Genomic DNA, 16,536 nt, shown 5'->3' with positions numbered 1-16,536 from the left:
AGGACTAATCTCTTAAAAGTTCCGAACACAGGCCCTGTGACCCTCTCTTTGCAGTTTAACAACTTATCTGCCTTTACTTTGTGTTTTCCCGATGGTTGTGACCCCTAGCAGAAAGCAAGCTTCCGGAGGGCAAGGACCACTTTGGGTTTTGCCTTTGTACGGGTTCCAAAAAGAGACAATTGTTCACTACTTCTTGGAATTGAAGGAAATGTGACTGGCTTAAGGTCAAAAGATTATTTTTTTTCAATCCCAAAGATGTTTGTTGGGCGATGCTGTTGGCTGAAGGTAATTCCCTCTATCTTCTCACCCTTACTGGTAAATCTAAAATCAAATTTACACCATAGCTACTATGGAAAAAGTTGGGTCCCTCTAAGTAACCACTCACACTCTCCCTGAACTTACCAAACCAAAATGCACATACCTGGGCTATCTCTTCCCTAAGTGTATTTTCTTTCCCCATTCTAATGTAAATTCTATAACTGAAGAGGCCATCTGCCTTTTGGTTTTGTAGCTTCTCCCCCCCCCCCTTGCAGTTAGCACAAAGATCTGCACCTATTAAAACATAATTTCTTTTTTCATTCTGAGATTCAGAGTTGGAAGGAATTTGGAGGACCTTTTACTTTATTTTCTTTTTTTAAAATAAGGTCACAAATCAACCCTCCCCACAGTCTTCCATTTCCAGTTTAGCCCTTTCCCTCTCCAATCTCATTCTTTCTCCCACTGTAGCCTCTGGACCTCCACTTCACTGCTAACAAATATCCCCTCATCTTCGACCCCTCCTTCTTTCCATTTTCTTGTGAATCTCACCAGAAGACCTTTTATTCCTGGACACTAGTTTTGGTTGCTTGGACTACTAGATACCAGACTTCCACTGGGAGGTCATTTCTTTCATCTACACAACCCAATCTAGATCCTTCTTAACTTTCATCTACTAAACCCTGAAAGACTCTCCTTTATTTCTCAAAGAAAAGACTCCACCTTCTTCACTAAGGCTACTACTTGCCCTCATTATTGGTGACATCATTATCCATGAAAAGAACATGAAGAAAATATCCTGGAATCTCAGATAATTCTCAACCCCTAAAACCAATATTGTCTCTACTTTAGGTGCATTTCACGGGTCTTAGTGATCCTTTGCCCTTCTGACTGGATGCTTTGACAGGAGGTCAGGACCTTGGGTTTCAGGGCCTTGATTTAAAGAGGGACTCTCTAGAGATTTTTCTCCCCTTTTCTTATGAACTACACAACTTTTGGTATTCTTTGGAACTCTCCATCAAGTTCCCAAGCCAAGGACCTTCTCCTCTTCACTTTTTGGCTCCCTTTGGTCTTTCCCCTATTGCTTGTAAACGCCTCTAAGACTGCAGCTGTCTTTTTTGTTTCTTTTGTTCTTACATCTCCAGTACTTACCTTTGCTCCAGGTAAATTTGTAAATATTTATCAACTGACTTTATTTGTTGACTCCCCTCAACTTTTGGTATTCCTAAAAGTCTTCAACTGTCTAGACCTCTCCATCACCCAAAACAGATTCATGGTGAAATTTTCCAATTCTTTCAGCTTTTTCTCTCATCCCTTTACAAAGTTGAACAAGTTTCTTCTTGATTGGATTAGCTGGTATCTACTGTGGCCCCCTTTATTTATAGTTAAATAACTCCTTATTTACCTTTTCTTTCTGTTTCCATGCATGGTTAGTAGAATTTATGCAAGCTGAAGTCAGGGTTTATTTTGTCTTGGGATTCTGAACAACTGGCAGAGCTGACAACTAACTGTTGAGGTAGGCAATTATTAAATGCTTCTTGAATTGAGGAAATTGTTGACTAAAAACCAGATCTCCCAACTCATTGCAAGGATATTTGAAAACTACTCTTTTAGTCCCTAGAAACATTCATTTTGAGCATCTAGATGTTGCAGTGGATAGCACTGGTCCAGAGTCAAGAAGGCTTCTCTTTGTGAGTTTAAACTGACCTCAGACGCTAGCTATATAATCCTGGATTTAACCCTTTATACCCTTAGATTCCTCATCTGTAAAATAAGCTGGAAAAGAAAATGGCAAATCACTCCAGTTATCTTTGCCAAGAAAACCTCAAATGAGGTCATGAAGAATGGGACATGACATGTTGCATATTTCTAAAACAAGTGACTGAAAATTCCCTAATTTCATAAATTCTCCTTTTGATCAGATCAGGGAACAGAAGAATGGATAAGGCCCAATTGAAGTACCTTGGTAATCAAGCCAATTACTGTTTGAAAAGAGTATTTAGAGATGACTTCCCAAAATAAAAACAGAACAAAGGGCTCACCTTCCCTTCTAGGTATATTTTTACCAGTATCGGGACTTTCCCAATGTTGGAATGTGTCCCATCTCTACCCCCCATTTCTTTCATACCTTGCCCTCTCCCCATCCATCTTTGATTGGACAAGCTAGATGCCATATTTCAGGCCCCACCTCTCGATTGACACTACTATTTAAGTCAGAGGCCTTCTCCCTTTGAGAAATATCATTAAATATGCTTGTTAATCAGTTTTGTTTTGTTCTTTTTTAAGGCCAAAACCTCTGGTAACTTTTGCCCTTAATTGTTAACAAATATGTATTTCCAACAGGCCAAACTCAAACAGGACTTCTCATTTGGAGATCTATCTTTTACACTGAACAGCAACAAATATTCATTAACCCAAATGCTTTTCATGCCAAGAGAAAGAAGCCTGGATTGAGAGTCAAGTTCTAGTCCTGTCTCTGCCTCTTACTGGATTGGACAGGTCAGTTACCCTCTTTCAGCCTCAGTTTACTTATTTATTAGATGGGGAAGGGAAGAGAAGGAAGGGGTTGAACTGGATGTTTAGCAGCTTAGTGCACATTCTGCCATCAAAAATTTACTACATTTGCTCTAATCATTCTCTTTTATTTCCTCCTCCCTATTTTAAGGAGGAATTAATGAAGTTATTTCCCCTATAGACACAATTTTTTTCCTGTGGGAGCATATATATAGGTTAGCAGGATCAACTGAATACTTGGTAAGAACTATTAAAGAAGTGTAAATGGGGGCGGCTAGGTGGTTCAGTGGATACAGCACCGACCCTGGAGTCTGGAGTGCCTGAGTTCAAATCTGACCTCAGACACTTAATAATTGCCTAGCTGTGGCCTTGGGCAAGTCCCTTAATCCCATTGCCTAGCAAAAACTAAAAAAAAAAAAAAAAGTGTAAATAAACTTCATATTCCCCAAGCTATAAGGAAGACTATTTCAGACATCTTAACACTAGCTTTTTGCTCAAAACAAGCTATCAGAGATGCTTAGAAGGGGAAAATTTATAGGAGTCCAGATTCAGCAATTTTGGATTTTTGAAATTGTTTTTCTGGACCTAATCCAGACAAAATCTACCACAGAAATTCTCTTTCCTCCTCAGGAGCATAGTTTTAAAAACCATCGGTAGAACAGAATGTAACAGAATTGATGTGAACCTGAGCTTAGTAAATTGAGTGACCATTTTATTAATAGGAGAAACCAAGAAATACCAACCCCTCCCCACTCATTAACTAGATCCCCCCCACCCAATCTTCCCCACACTCCATCCCATCCCATAATTGGCAATATTATCTGCCAAAAAAAGAATTGGGTATGTGTGTATACATATGTAGTATATATATATTCTTGTAATTTTATAATAACAATAATTTAGACCTGGAAGGAAGCTTAGAAATCATCTAATCTTAAAAAAAAAGCATCTAATCTAATCCTTTAAACATACAATTGATGAAACTGAGGCACCCAGTTGAAATAACTTCTGCTGCTATCTCTTGGGCCATGTAGTTCCCTCTTCTCCAAGGGCCATATGATACCATTCTCTAGGAACTTCTTGGACAGTTCCCTAGACCTGTCATCTCACATGCTGAGAGGTGCTGGGAAGGCTACTTAAATGTACAAGCTTTACCTCCCTTATGGGGACCAGTGTTTCCCTGTATGGTCCTTCTTTCAGTTCTCTTAGTTCTGGTCTCTGATATAACTGTGGTTGTCTATTTCCTGCCAGATCTATTTGCAATGCTTGCCTAAGATCCCTTTGCTATCAGATGAGCAACATGCATTCTTTACCCACTTGGTTTATCCTATGAGATCTGAGTACCACCTCTCCACCTTTTCTACTTCCTTTTGTATATTATCTTTCTCAGTTAGATTATAAACTCCTTGAGGGCAAGGACTGCCTTTTAAAAAATTATAATGGGGTGGCTAGGTGGCGTAGTGGATAAAGCACTGGCCCTAGTGTCAGGAGTACCTGGGTTCAAATCCGGTCTCAGAAGCTTAATAATTACCTAGCTGTGTGGCCTTGGGCAAGCCACTTAACCCTGTTTGCCTTACAAAAAAAAAAAAAAAAACCTAAAAAAAAAAAGTAAAAAATTATTATTTGTATCCTTTGTCATATTTGTATCCTTTGTCATCGTAGGTACTTAATAAATGTTTACTGAATTGAATTTGTTAAACAATCACTAGCTAAATCAATCAATTAATAAGCATTTTTGAAGTGCCAGGTAATATATTAGATACTGGAAATTCAAAAGCACAAGCAAAACTCCCAACCATCATGGAGAAACAACATGTGTGTGTGTTTGTGTGTGTGTGTGTGTTTGTGTGTGTGTGTGTGTGTGTGTGTGTGTATTTGTTGTTGATCAGTTGATCAGTCAATTTCAGTCACAGTCAACCTTTTATACCTCCATTTTGGGATTTTCTTGGTAAATGTTCTGGAGTAGATTGCCATTTCTTCTCAAGCTCATTTTACAGATGAAGAAACTGAGGCAAACAGTGGGCTTGGCAGGTAGGTGTGTGTGTGTGTGTGTGTGTGTGTGTGTATATGTGTGAGATTTCACAAATAATATGCAAACCATATGTAATTTCTTTTGAATGATCCCAAGTTTCATTGAGAAGGCCTTTTAGTGTAACATGTAATCAGTTCGTCTCAGGGAGCAACCTCTAGGGAATCTCAGCCTATAACAAGTGCTTCTTAACCTAGGATTCCCAAGATGTTCATGAACTTGGATGGGAAAAAAATTATATCTTTATTTTCACTAACCTTTAACTAAAACTTAGCATTTCCTTAAATTATGAGTCTTTAAAAAATTATTCCCAAAAGGGGTCTCTGGGTTTCATCAGACTGCCAAAAGTATATGGAAAAAAATGAAGAACTCACCTTACGAGGAATCCCTATATCCTTTAAATTTTTCATCAAGTCCTCTTTCAGTGGTAAACCAAAAAAGCATTGGTGAGCATCCATCTTCCTGTTTTATGCTTTTATTGATATGAATAATCAAAAGATCATTAAAGTTATCTGTGATTGCATCAACCAAGGTCTCTTGTATGATAATATAATATATTATGCATGGAAGATACCTTGCTGGAGAAGAGCCCTTAAGGTTGTGTTTTATTCTACTGAGCTGGTTTTATTCCACTGAGATTTTTAAAAATCTTTATTTATTTGTGTAATTAACTAAGAATAAACACAAGGAGATCTTGTATACCTTACACCTCTCAGTCAGTCACTAGGACTGCAGATGTGGTTTGCTGTATGTAGGAAATTGTCCGGGAAGTCTACCTATTGCCTTCTGTATTTTTATTAATTATGTCTTTAAACTCCTTTATAACACAGATGCACATAGAGAGTAGTGGCTATAACATAAGAATGGCAATGAAATGACTATCAATACACCACAGACAAAGCCTGAGCAAAAAAGTACTTTGAATAAAATCTATGACCTCATACATATTCATATAAAATGTATAAACTATGAATAAACAAAATAAGCTAGATATTCTAATATTAGGGAGTAAATCTGATGCTGTAGGTATTCCTGAGACATAGTGAGCAAAGGCAGCATGGTTCAGGGAAAGAAAAACTGAATATGATATCATGGGAACTTAATTTGAATCCCTGAAAGCTCTTTGGTATGATGGAAGGCACTATGAATTCAGAAGAATTCCTGAGTTTGAATCCTAATATGGAATTTGTGGGACATTTAGGGAAGACTAATATCTGTTGTGTGAGGACTTGTCAAGTCATTTAGTCCTCTTTGAGACAAAGGGCAAATGACATGTGACTTGGGCAAGTCATGGAGGTGCTATGGGCTTCATTTTATTTTCTTAGAAAATGAAGAGGTTGGAATAGATGACCTCATAGGTCTCCTCCAATCCTGTAGAATTGTATAAGGCTTTACCACCTTGTGTCACTTGTGCAAATGACTGAGCTTTTCTGGGTCCCCATTTCCTCACTTGCAAAATGAGAAAGTTGAATTAATTAATAATGATGATAATAATAATAATAATAATAATAGCCAACATGTATATAGAGCTTACTATTTTACAATTACCTTATTTGATGCTCAGAGTTTTACAGATGAGGAAAGTGACTTGCCCAAGATCACAACTAGATGATATCTCAGTCCTGTTCCAGCTCTAGATTTTTCATCCTAAGAAAGTGACCAGGAAAGGCATACCACATTCAAAAGAAAGGAGAGCAGTACTGCATTGTATCCTGATAAGATATTCATGAGAAAATTCAAGAGAACATTTGGATAAAGATCAGCAGAAAGAGAAAAAGAAGTAGTGTTGTCATGGAGTATTCTACAGAGCACCTGGACATAAAATGCTTCCTTTGAAGTATTCAAGAAATAGATCACAATTGTGACAAGGAAGCATAATATCCAACCATCTGCTAGAGCTCTCTGTGGACCAAAAGCAGATCAGCTATTGTTCTTGGATTGTCTTAAGGATCATTTCATCCTTCAAAAGATAAAATAACCAAACAAGGAGCTACAATTCTTAATTGATTCTCACAATGACTTAAGATTGATTGCTGAAATAGAATCAATGAGAATTTTACAGGGAAGTGACTACTACATTTTTAGAATTCATGGTAGAAGAAAAAAGTTGTCATATGATTCTGGCAATCACCTAGAGCTGGGGAGAGCAAATCTCAAAGGGTTCCTAGGAAGATTAGGTGGTATATTATAACCAATATTTCAAAAGGATAAAGAAGCATCATGAAAAGATGAACATAGAAGTACTTCCAATGAGTAGAAAAAAGGGACTACTGTCATATAGAGACTAATGATCAGAGAAATAAAAAATGAACTTAGATTTATTTTTTAATTTTAATCTATTTTGCCCCTCTCAACATCAAAGAATAGACAAAATAAAACAGAAAAATAGCCGAGCCCAATCCTTCACTCTGTAAATTACTGAGCAAAAGAACATGTTTAAAAAATGTTTCAAATGATTTTATCTGAAACTATATTAACCTTTTATTATGTACTGATTAATTTAAGAAGCATACAATAATTTTAATATGAAAACACTAATATGATCCCCTTGTATTCCAGTACAGATTTTTGAAAGATATATTCAGATTCTTGAAGTAAAGTAGGGACAGGAGACAGGCAGTAAGGTAGGAGGGATAGGGGAAGAGGTGTTTAACAGGGTGAAAAGTATAACATAGTCCTGGAAAAATAGTGTCCAGAGTCCTAAAGTTCAAAATAAGCTGAGGCTGTTTAGAAATATGTGCCCAAACTACAGTACAGGGTTCTAGGATTAAAGTTAGGATTGAAACTGGACCTTTTAACATTTTTAGAAAAAAAACTTGATTGATAGAATTATGCAATGAAGCTAGTGAGATGAAATTCGATAGGGATAAAGTTTAAAAATTGGATTTAAAAATTAACTTTATAAGTACAATATGAGGAAAACATAACCAGATAGCATTTGATCCAAGAAAGTTCTGATCATTTTGCAAACAATAAACTGAATATGAGTTAGCATTGCTGAACCAGTATTACAGTGCTGATGTCATTTATAAAACAATTAAACAGCATTCAGTAATTTAACTTGTAACTACAATTAGCATCTTCTGAGAAGTCAGGTTGGGCAGGGGAGAGAGCTCTAGTCCTAGAATCAAGTTCAACTCAAACACTAGCCTATGACCTTGAACAAGTCACTTTAGGCCTTCCTCAGTTTCCTTTCCCCTCTTTTTTTTTAAACAAACCTTAGCAGTTTGAAAGATGCTAATTAGCCATTTTACTTCCTTTGGTATTCTCTGACAAACATCCAAGCTGGCTATCTCCCTTTCCAATTGACTCCAATGGGTTCAGTTCCCTAGCTATCCACCCCTGCTGCTGCTGCTGCTGCCATTGTAGTGGATGCTGCTTGCTGTTGCTAAGATGCAGAAGGATGTGACACCAATCCTGCTCCTGCAGACCTCCAGCCCTTTGAACACTCACACAACATCTACTTAGAAAAGAAACACAGAGGAGGTGGGACCTGGCAGTGCCCAGGTTCTGGTCTTTCTAATTGTGACCCGTTGTAACAGCAGCTAGATTGGGCAGAATTGTCAGACCCTGGAGATAAAGGACCTCCTTCCTCACCCCTACATCTTATCACCTTGGGAGCTGAATCCAAGAGCCCCCTATTTTTAAAGGTACCCTGACTCTCATTGGTTCAGCAACCAAAGAGCTCTCTTCGGCATCATTGCACAAGATAAGCCCTTCAGTCTTTCATGGCCAGAAGCCTGCCCCAGTGTTTTATGTGATAGACTGGACCAAGAGGTATCTGAACCCTCTTTGTAACCCATCGGATTTGACAAATCCCAGCATGATCTACCTACCCCTCTGTTCCACCTTCTCTCTCACAACCACCTGCTGAGATAGGTGGTCTAAATTTTATTCTCATACTTTATAAAGGAAAAAAATCAAGGAACAGATAGGGCCTAGCGGTCACTAAGTGAGAGAGTAGGGACTAGAAGCCAGATCCTCTAACTGAATCCCCCAACTCTTTTCATTATAGCTTGTTTCTTTCTCAGATAAAATGATGTTAATCAGTTAATCAATTAACTTTATTTGAACATCTACTCTTTGCTGTTATTCAATCATTTCAGTTGTGTTTGCTTTTCTATGACCCCCACTTGGAGTTTTCTTGGCAAAGATATTGGAGTGGTTTGCCATTTCTTTCCTAAGTCCATGGAACTGAGGCAAACTGGGTTAAGTGACTTGCTCAGTAAGTATCTTAGGAGGGACTGGAACTCAGGTCTTCCTGACTCCAGGTCCAGTGCTCTATTCCCTTACCCTCTAGCTGTAGTAAATCCCTTAATAATAGCTACTTTCAGATATAAAAATTTAAGATTTACAAAATGTTTTTTAAAATGTTTCTTGTTTGATCCTCACAATCCCTTGAAGTAGGTTCTGAATGTATATTTATTGCCATTTTACAGAGGAGAAAAATGAGTCTCACAGAGATCAAGTGAGCTGGCTAGGGTCATACCACTATTGAATGTCAGACAGAATGTCTTAACTCCAAACCTAGTACAAGAGCTATATGGCCACACATGTGACCTCTCTAACTTTAAATGTCCTCAAATTTAAATTAAATTTCTTCAAATGAAAGAGCTGGACTGTGCTTGGTGATCCACTACAACTCAAAGTCCATTGATTCTGACTGTGAACTTCTCTAGGTCCCCTTCTTATTCATTCAGCTGCTACTGAATCTACTCCAGCTCCCTTTCTGAATTAGTTTGTACAATCTAGTAATTTGATTCCCTTTTGGCAAAGTCCCAGGAAAAATGCCTGGAGGATGAGGAATTTAGGGGCCAGTAGAAGCCATAAATATGGCACAATCCATACCCCACAGGGTTGGAATCTTTGCCATCTGTCTGGGGGAAGTGACCTTGAGTCTACTTTTCCCAGCCAAATGTCTGAGCTAAGCAATTCTATTAGCTTTCCAGGAAGACTCCTCTGGGTGACCCAGTCCAGGTGGCTGGCTCCAAGCCCTGTACTCTAGAGACTAGCCAGGACATCCTGAAGAAACTGGTGAATTAAATACTCAAATAGATCTGTGAGCACAATGAGTCAGAGGAAATCACTTTGTAAACCAGGAATGGCTGGATAAAAATTGTTGTTATTAATATTATCATCATTGTTATTATAACAAGCCTTTACCTGTTCATAGACAGGCTTCAGGAGTTTCTGTGGCCACAAATATGTCATCTGGTTGCCTACCCTTTGGGGATGAGCCTCTCTTCAACTTGGCTGAACTGTCACCATGTCCAATCTTGAACCTAGTTAGCACAACAGATAGAGAGCACTGGGGTCAAGAGTCAGAAGACATAGCTTCAAATCCAGCCTCTGACATAGTCCAGCTGTGTGAGACCCTAGGCAAGTCATTTAATTTCTTGATTTTTCAGTTTCCTCATTTGTTAAATGGCCACAACTCTTGCAAAACATTTTCAAATATTTCTTCTTTGATCTCAAGATTGAAAACAGAGCTGTATTCTTCCTCTGTATCAACATCATCATTTTCTTATAACATAGTAACATTTAAATACATTCACATATATGGTCATTCCCCAAAAGAGCATCTACTAGCAAAGGACTTGCCCTTTTCTCACCATACCTGAGAGGTTCACTTTAATTTACCATGCTGTTGTTCTTCTTTCAAAGTGGATCAATAACATCACAATGTGGTGGTCAGGGTTTAGTGTTTATCTGTGGCTCATCAATCCATTCCCAGTTTAGAAGGCTCTACCAAAGGTCAGGTACAAATGGCCCATTTGTGTATTTACGATGTAAAAATTCCTAGATTTGCTCATCTCATGAGTCTGCTGTGCTACTACAATACTGAAGTCTAGGGGAAGCTAGGTGGCATAATAAATAGAGCCCTGGCTCTGGAGTCAGAAGGACCTGAGTTCAAATTTGGCCTCAGACACTTAATAATTACCTAGCTGTGTGACCTTGGGCAAGTCACTTAACCCCATTGCCATGCCAAAAAAAACCCAAAAAACCTGAAGTCTATGGAGTTTCTAGAGGACTAGTGAGTCTGGTGGGAGGGTTTGCCAAGAACAGATCATCCAGCTTAGGTGTCCACCTGATTCACACAACTCTTACCTGTAGCTTCAAGAAGTTACTACATGTGCTGCAGCCACACCTCTATAAAGCATTCACCAAGCATGTGAAGACTACCCCTGGTGGACTGGGAGGGTAAGAGCAATTCACTCCAATGGTCCTGAAGGTATCTGAAGAAGGTACTGTGGAGTACTTAAAATTGGTCAGAAATTGAAGATGCTAAAGTCACCCAGTGCATTCTAAGCCATGCCTACATGCCCTAGCTTTTGCCATGCCACTGGACTTCATGACTCTGGGAGAGTGAGGCTGATGATTTTGTTTGGCTCTGTCTTATTAAAATTCAATTCACAGCAAGTCAAAACCACCATCCAAGTTATAATCCACCATACAAATGCAATTTAAAAGAAAATTCTGGTTTTAGACTCAAGTCTGATGGTACTGAAATCTCCCAACAAACTACATTTTGCAGAATTCTACAGCATTTTCACAGATCTTATCTTTTTTCCATCTCTCTAAGGTATTTGACTCTGCTGACCAGCACATTCTTATGAAATATCTCTCCTTGAATTTCTGCATCATTGCTCTTTCCTGGTTCTCATCTGACCATTCCTTCTAAGTCAAGTTTTATGACCCTAACCCCTATAGATGGATGTACCCAGGGTTTGGTTGGGACAGCTCTAATTATTAGGAAGGTTTTCCCGACATCAAGTCTACATCTGCTTCTTTGCACCTTCTACCCATGGCTCCTGATTCCATCTCTAGAGTCAATCAAGACAAATCTAATCTTGCTGTTACATTACAGCCCTTCAGATGTTTAAAGATAGATATTATCCACCCTAAACCATTACACACCCCCAATCTCTTTCTGTCATCTTATGAATTCTTGGAGCTCAGTATGCCCAATCCTTTTAACCATTTCTTCTATGCCTTGGATTCAAGGTCTTTCATCATTCTGGTTATCCTACTCCTGGTGTCTTTCTTAAGCCTTAAACTGAGCATGATACCTCTGATGAGGAGAGAGTACATTGCCTCCCTGTTCTAAAAAAAGGGAGCTGGGTAGTGGATAAAGTTCTGGGTTTCAGACACTTACTAGCTGTGTGACCTGGGTAAGTCACTTAACTGTCTGCCTTATTTTTCTCATCTGTAAAGTGAACCATAGAAGGCAAGTATCTTTGCAAATATCTTTCAGTATCTTTGCAAGACAACTCCCCAAAAGGGGGAAACATGAGAAAATGACTAAACAATTCCTATGCCTTTCCCAATGTGGTCCCAAATCATCTTACCTTTAACTATCATATTTGCCACATTGTTGATTTGTACTGGTCTTTGAGGCTCACTAAAACCCCCTTCATCATTTTCTAGAACAACTGCAGACTAACTGTGCCTCTGCCATCCTATACTTGGTAAGTTGATTTTTTTTGTATCCAAGTGCTAGGCTTACATTTATTCCTTTTGAGTTTCATCATGGTAGTAGGCAGCTAGTGACACAGTGAATAGAGGGCAGGCCTTGGGAGTCTCTGAGTTTGAATTCTACCTCAGACACTTAGTCAAGTCACCTAACTTCCATCAAGTACCTCAGTTTCCTCATCTGTAAAATGGGGAAAATAAACAGTGGTTAGCTCTGTTTTTATAGGGTACTTTAAAGTACCTTATAAAAGCTGGCTAATATTATCCATCATATTAGTTGTTACCCCTTCATGATTTTCTTGGGTCCTTGCTCTGTCATCTAGTATGTTTGCTATCCCTCTCAGTTTTGTGATATCAGAAAGTTTTGGGGGGGGGAGGCTTGCCCCCTATGCCTTTATCTGAATTACTGATAAAAAAATGTTAAACAGCACAAGCTAGAAATAGATCCTTCCGATAGAGCATTGAAGTCTTCCTGCCTTACTGATTGTGAACCATTAACCCCTTCTCTTTGACTCTGATAATTGAGCCAATTCTGAATCCATCTCATTGTATCACTTTCTAATCCATTGCTCCCCATCTTTTCCACAAGAATGGTTTGAGATATTTCATCAAAAACTTTACTCAAATCTAAGTAAATGGAATCTATAGCATTCTCATCTCTTTAGTTCAGAAATTCTGTCAAAAGTAGAAATGGGGTTAATAGACTGCACTCTTGTTGATGAAACCCTGATATTATGATGCCTCTCTGATGTTCACTAACCATCTCTTTGATGAGCCATTCTGGCATTTCCCCAGGAACCATGGTCAAACTCAGTTCACCTATAATAGTTTGCTGATTCTTCTCTCCCCCCCCCTTTTTTTTTTCTTTTGGAAAATTGAGGTGACATTTGCCCTTCTCCAATTTTGTGGCTCTTCTTCTATTTTCCATGATCACTGTTAGCAACTCAGTAGCTCAGGACTCAAGAATAGAGTTCTTGGGGCCAGCTGATTTGACTTATCAAGGGCAATTAAGTTTACTGTCCTGATTTCCTAGTTTATTTTGAGGGTCATCTTCCTGATTAACTTTTTTCTACTCTCATTTCCAGTGCAAAGGTCATTCTCTAGGGCAGGGGAAAAAAAACAGAAGCAAAAGGAAAGGAATTCTCCTTTTTTGCTTAAGTCTAAGCAGCTTTGACTTGTCTCTGTTGTTGGTTATCATTACTCCATACTCTCTAAGTATAGGGCTTATCCCTTATGTTTTTTCCTAACTTGCCTTAAAAAACCCCACAAAATCTTTTCTGTTTTCCTTAACTTTATTCACCAGTCTTAGCTCATATTGAGCTTTAGAATTAATGACAGTTTTAAAAGGACTATACCATGTTCTTATATTTACCCTAAATTGGCTTCCATCTTTTGTGTCTAAACCTAAGTTGATTGGTGAGTTCTTTGTGTATCTATTTACTTTATGTTCTTCAGAGAAATCAAGTAAAATCAACAAGTCAACAGATATCTGTTGCAAAGTACTAAGTTACAAAGTACTAAGCTTTACTCCCCTGTCCCATTGTTTTATCCTCAGTATTGCTTCTTTGCCTCTTTACAACTGAATTCTTATTTAACACCTTCTGTCTCTCTAGGGGTAACATCCCTGTAACATTTTATTGGATAGGTTTATGTTTATCTTTCCTTTAAATGTTTTAAAATTTGCTTTCTTCAAATCTTGGATTTATATCAGATTACATTATTTTTGCCTCCTTTTTTTAATTAAAGGATGGAGTAGTTATATCTCATTTTTCACTCCAGCAACCAATTCTTTGTTAGTGTGAATTAGATCTGGAATAGAATTTCCCTTTGATGGTTCTCTGTCTTTTGAAGGACATCATTATCATTAGGCAAGACAAGAAGTTGCTCTACATTTGGCAAAGAGAGAGCCCATCACTAATATACCATGCCTTGGTGCCAGGCCTTCAAATTCTTTATCTACTTCCTCTTTCTATCTAGGTGATCTGTAGTATAATCTGTTGATAAAATCACTTGTTTCTTCCTCTGTTGACTTCACCCAAACACTCTCCATTAATGATTCCCTTCTGGTTTCTGGATTTCCTTTCAAGAGTCTACCTTTTTTGCTACCATTCCCCCCAACTCCTTTTATCCATCCTATTTCTTTCAAATAAGGTATCTCTATCCAGAACCAAAGTTCAAGCATATACTTCCTCTCAGTAATAACTATAAAGGCACATTTGCCTCCTTATATTAGGATTTCTAGTTCCTCTTGTTTAATTACCTAAATTATGATCCCAGGTCATGAATCTTACTCTTAGATCCTTTCTTGGACTTTATCTGCTGTAAACTTTGAGTGTCTCAGCTATCATTCTTCTTCCCTCTTTGTAATTTCTTTCTGAGACTTGAGACATAAACATAGATAGCCTTCCTCTCATCAATAAGATTATATATACATACACATATAAATACATGTACATGTATGTATAAAGCACTTCAAAAACCTTTGAGCACTGTTATCTTCAGCAGCAGTAGTACCTCCTTATCTACTTCATTATCTCCTTTTTCCCATTTACTCACATTTTCATTCTCAGGGTCTTCTTCAGTTGTTCACTTTTTCACTACTCTATCCAAATTGCCACTTCTTGTTAATTCTAATCTTGCAGCTTCTGTCCCCTACTCTCCATTCTTAGGCTCATTGCCTTAGTTTTACTCCATCATCTTTCACATGAGCTAATTAATGATCTCCCAATTGACACCTTTTCATTCTCTAATCCATCATTCATAGTTGCCAAATTAATATTTTAAAATTGTGGATATGAACATATTACTTCCTTGCTCAAGCAGGGTGAGTGGCTCCCTGTTGCCTCTAGGGAAAAATTAAAACTCCTCTATTTGATATTTAAAATCCTGAATATCAGGTTCTAATGTATCTTTCTAGGTTTATTGTACATTATTTCCTCTTGCTCAATCTGCATTTCAACCAGACTAACCAGATTGCTGTTTTAGCTATACATTATTTCACCTTTTGCCTCTCTACCTTTGTACACACATTATTTTCTATGCTTGGAATGCCCTCTTTCCTCACATTTGCTTCTTTAAATCCCTACCTCTCTTCAAGACCCAGCTCCGAATCATTTCCTGTAGGACTTTTTCATCTCTCCAGTTTGGGGCACCCTCCTCCCCTGAATATTTTGCAAATATCTACTTATGACCTGTAGTCCCTCCATTGTAGGAACTGACATGAAGGAAGAAGAAAAGAAAGGAAAACAAGAAAGAAAGGGTGAGAAGGAAGGAAGGAAAAAAGAATATATCCTGGACTTGACAGGAATCAGAAGATCCAGTTCTGAGTATACTCTCTACCACTGACTAGATCTTCTTAGCTAAATGATCATGATTAAGTAACTTCACTTTTATGACCTTCATATTCCTCATTTGTAAAACGATAGTTAACTTGCACTCCCCACCTCATAGACTTGTAAGGAATATGCTTTGAGACTTTTGAAGTGCTATATTAGAGGTTATGAGTTTTCCATAAATTAGTTAGCATATTGTTTTTGTACTTGGATAGGTAACCAGTACCTGTCACCAAAATGATAGGCATCAGTTCCTGAGATTAAAAACAACAACCCAAACACTGTAACACAAGGTGGGTTTCCCACCATTGTCAGGACACTTAGGGGTTAATCTCAAAGCAGAGAGATCCACAGCAGGAAGTGTAGCTATTATTGCTTTGGCCTTGTACCAAAGGGAATCATAGATACCACTTCCCTATTTCAGGACTCTCAGCTACAAAAGCACTGACCCTTCTTAACTACAAACACCAACATTTAGCGGACTGGCCAGAAAGTGATGGATTATATAGGCAGAGAGATCAATTTTGGCATTAGAGAGGTAGGTAAGGGGCCTGCCTACTGACTCATGGCTAGTAGTCTTTCCCTAGTAATTCCCAAGTTTACAATCATCTACCCTTCTGAGAGGAACTTTCAATGCATTGGAAAAAGAAGAATTTAATCACTAGGACAATGGTCATTGACCCCCCATGACAAAAGGTCACAGAGCAAAAGCCTTCTCATTTTTCCAATGAAGAAGAAAAGAGATATCTAAATCTCTGGGCCTCTCAGTGATTGACTGGTTGACTTTGATCTTTTTAGACTTGATTTGATTTGTAAACTCCCAAATTCTAACCTCTGTGTTTTTTTTCCAAGGCAATGGGTTTGTGGCTTGCTCAAGGCCACACAGCTAGGTCATTATTAAGTGTCTGAGGTTGAATTTGAACTCAGATACTC

Source organism: Macrotis lagotis, chromosome 1 (genome assembly GCF_037893015.1).
Source record: "Macrotis lagotis isolate mMagLag1 chromosome 1, bilby.v1.9.chrom.fasta, whole genome shotgun sequence".
Lineage (NCBI taxonomy): Eukaryota > Metazoa > Chordata > Mammalia > Peramelemorphia > Peramelidae > Macrotis > Macrotis lagotis.
The sequence above is the reverse complement of the archived record's forward strand: the minus strand, read 5'-3'. Positions refer to the sequence as shown.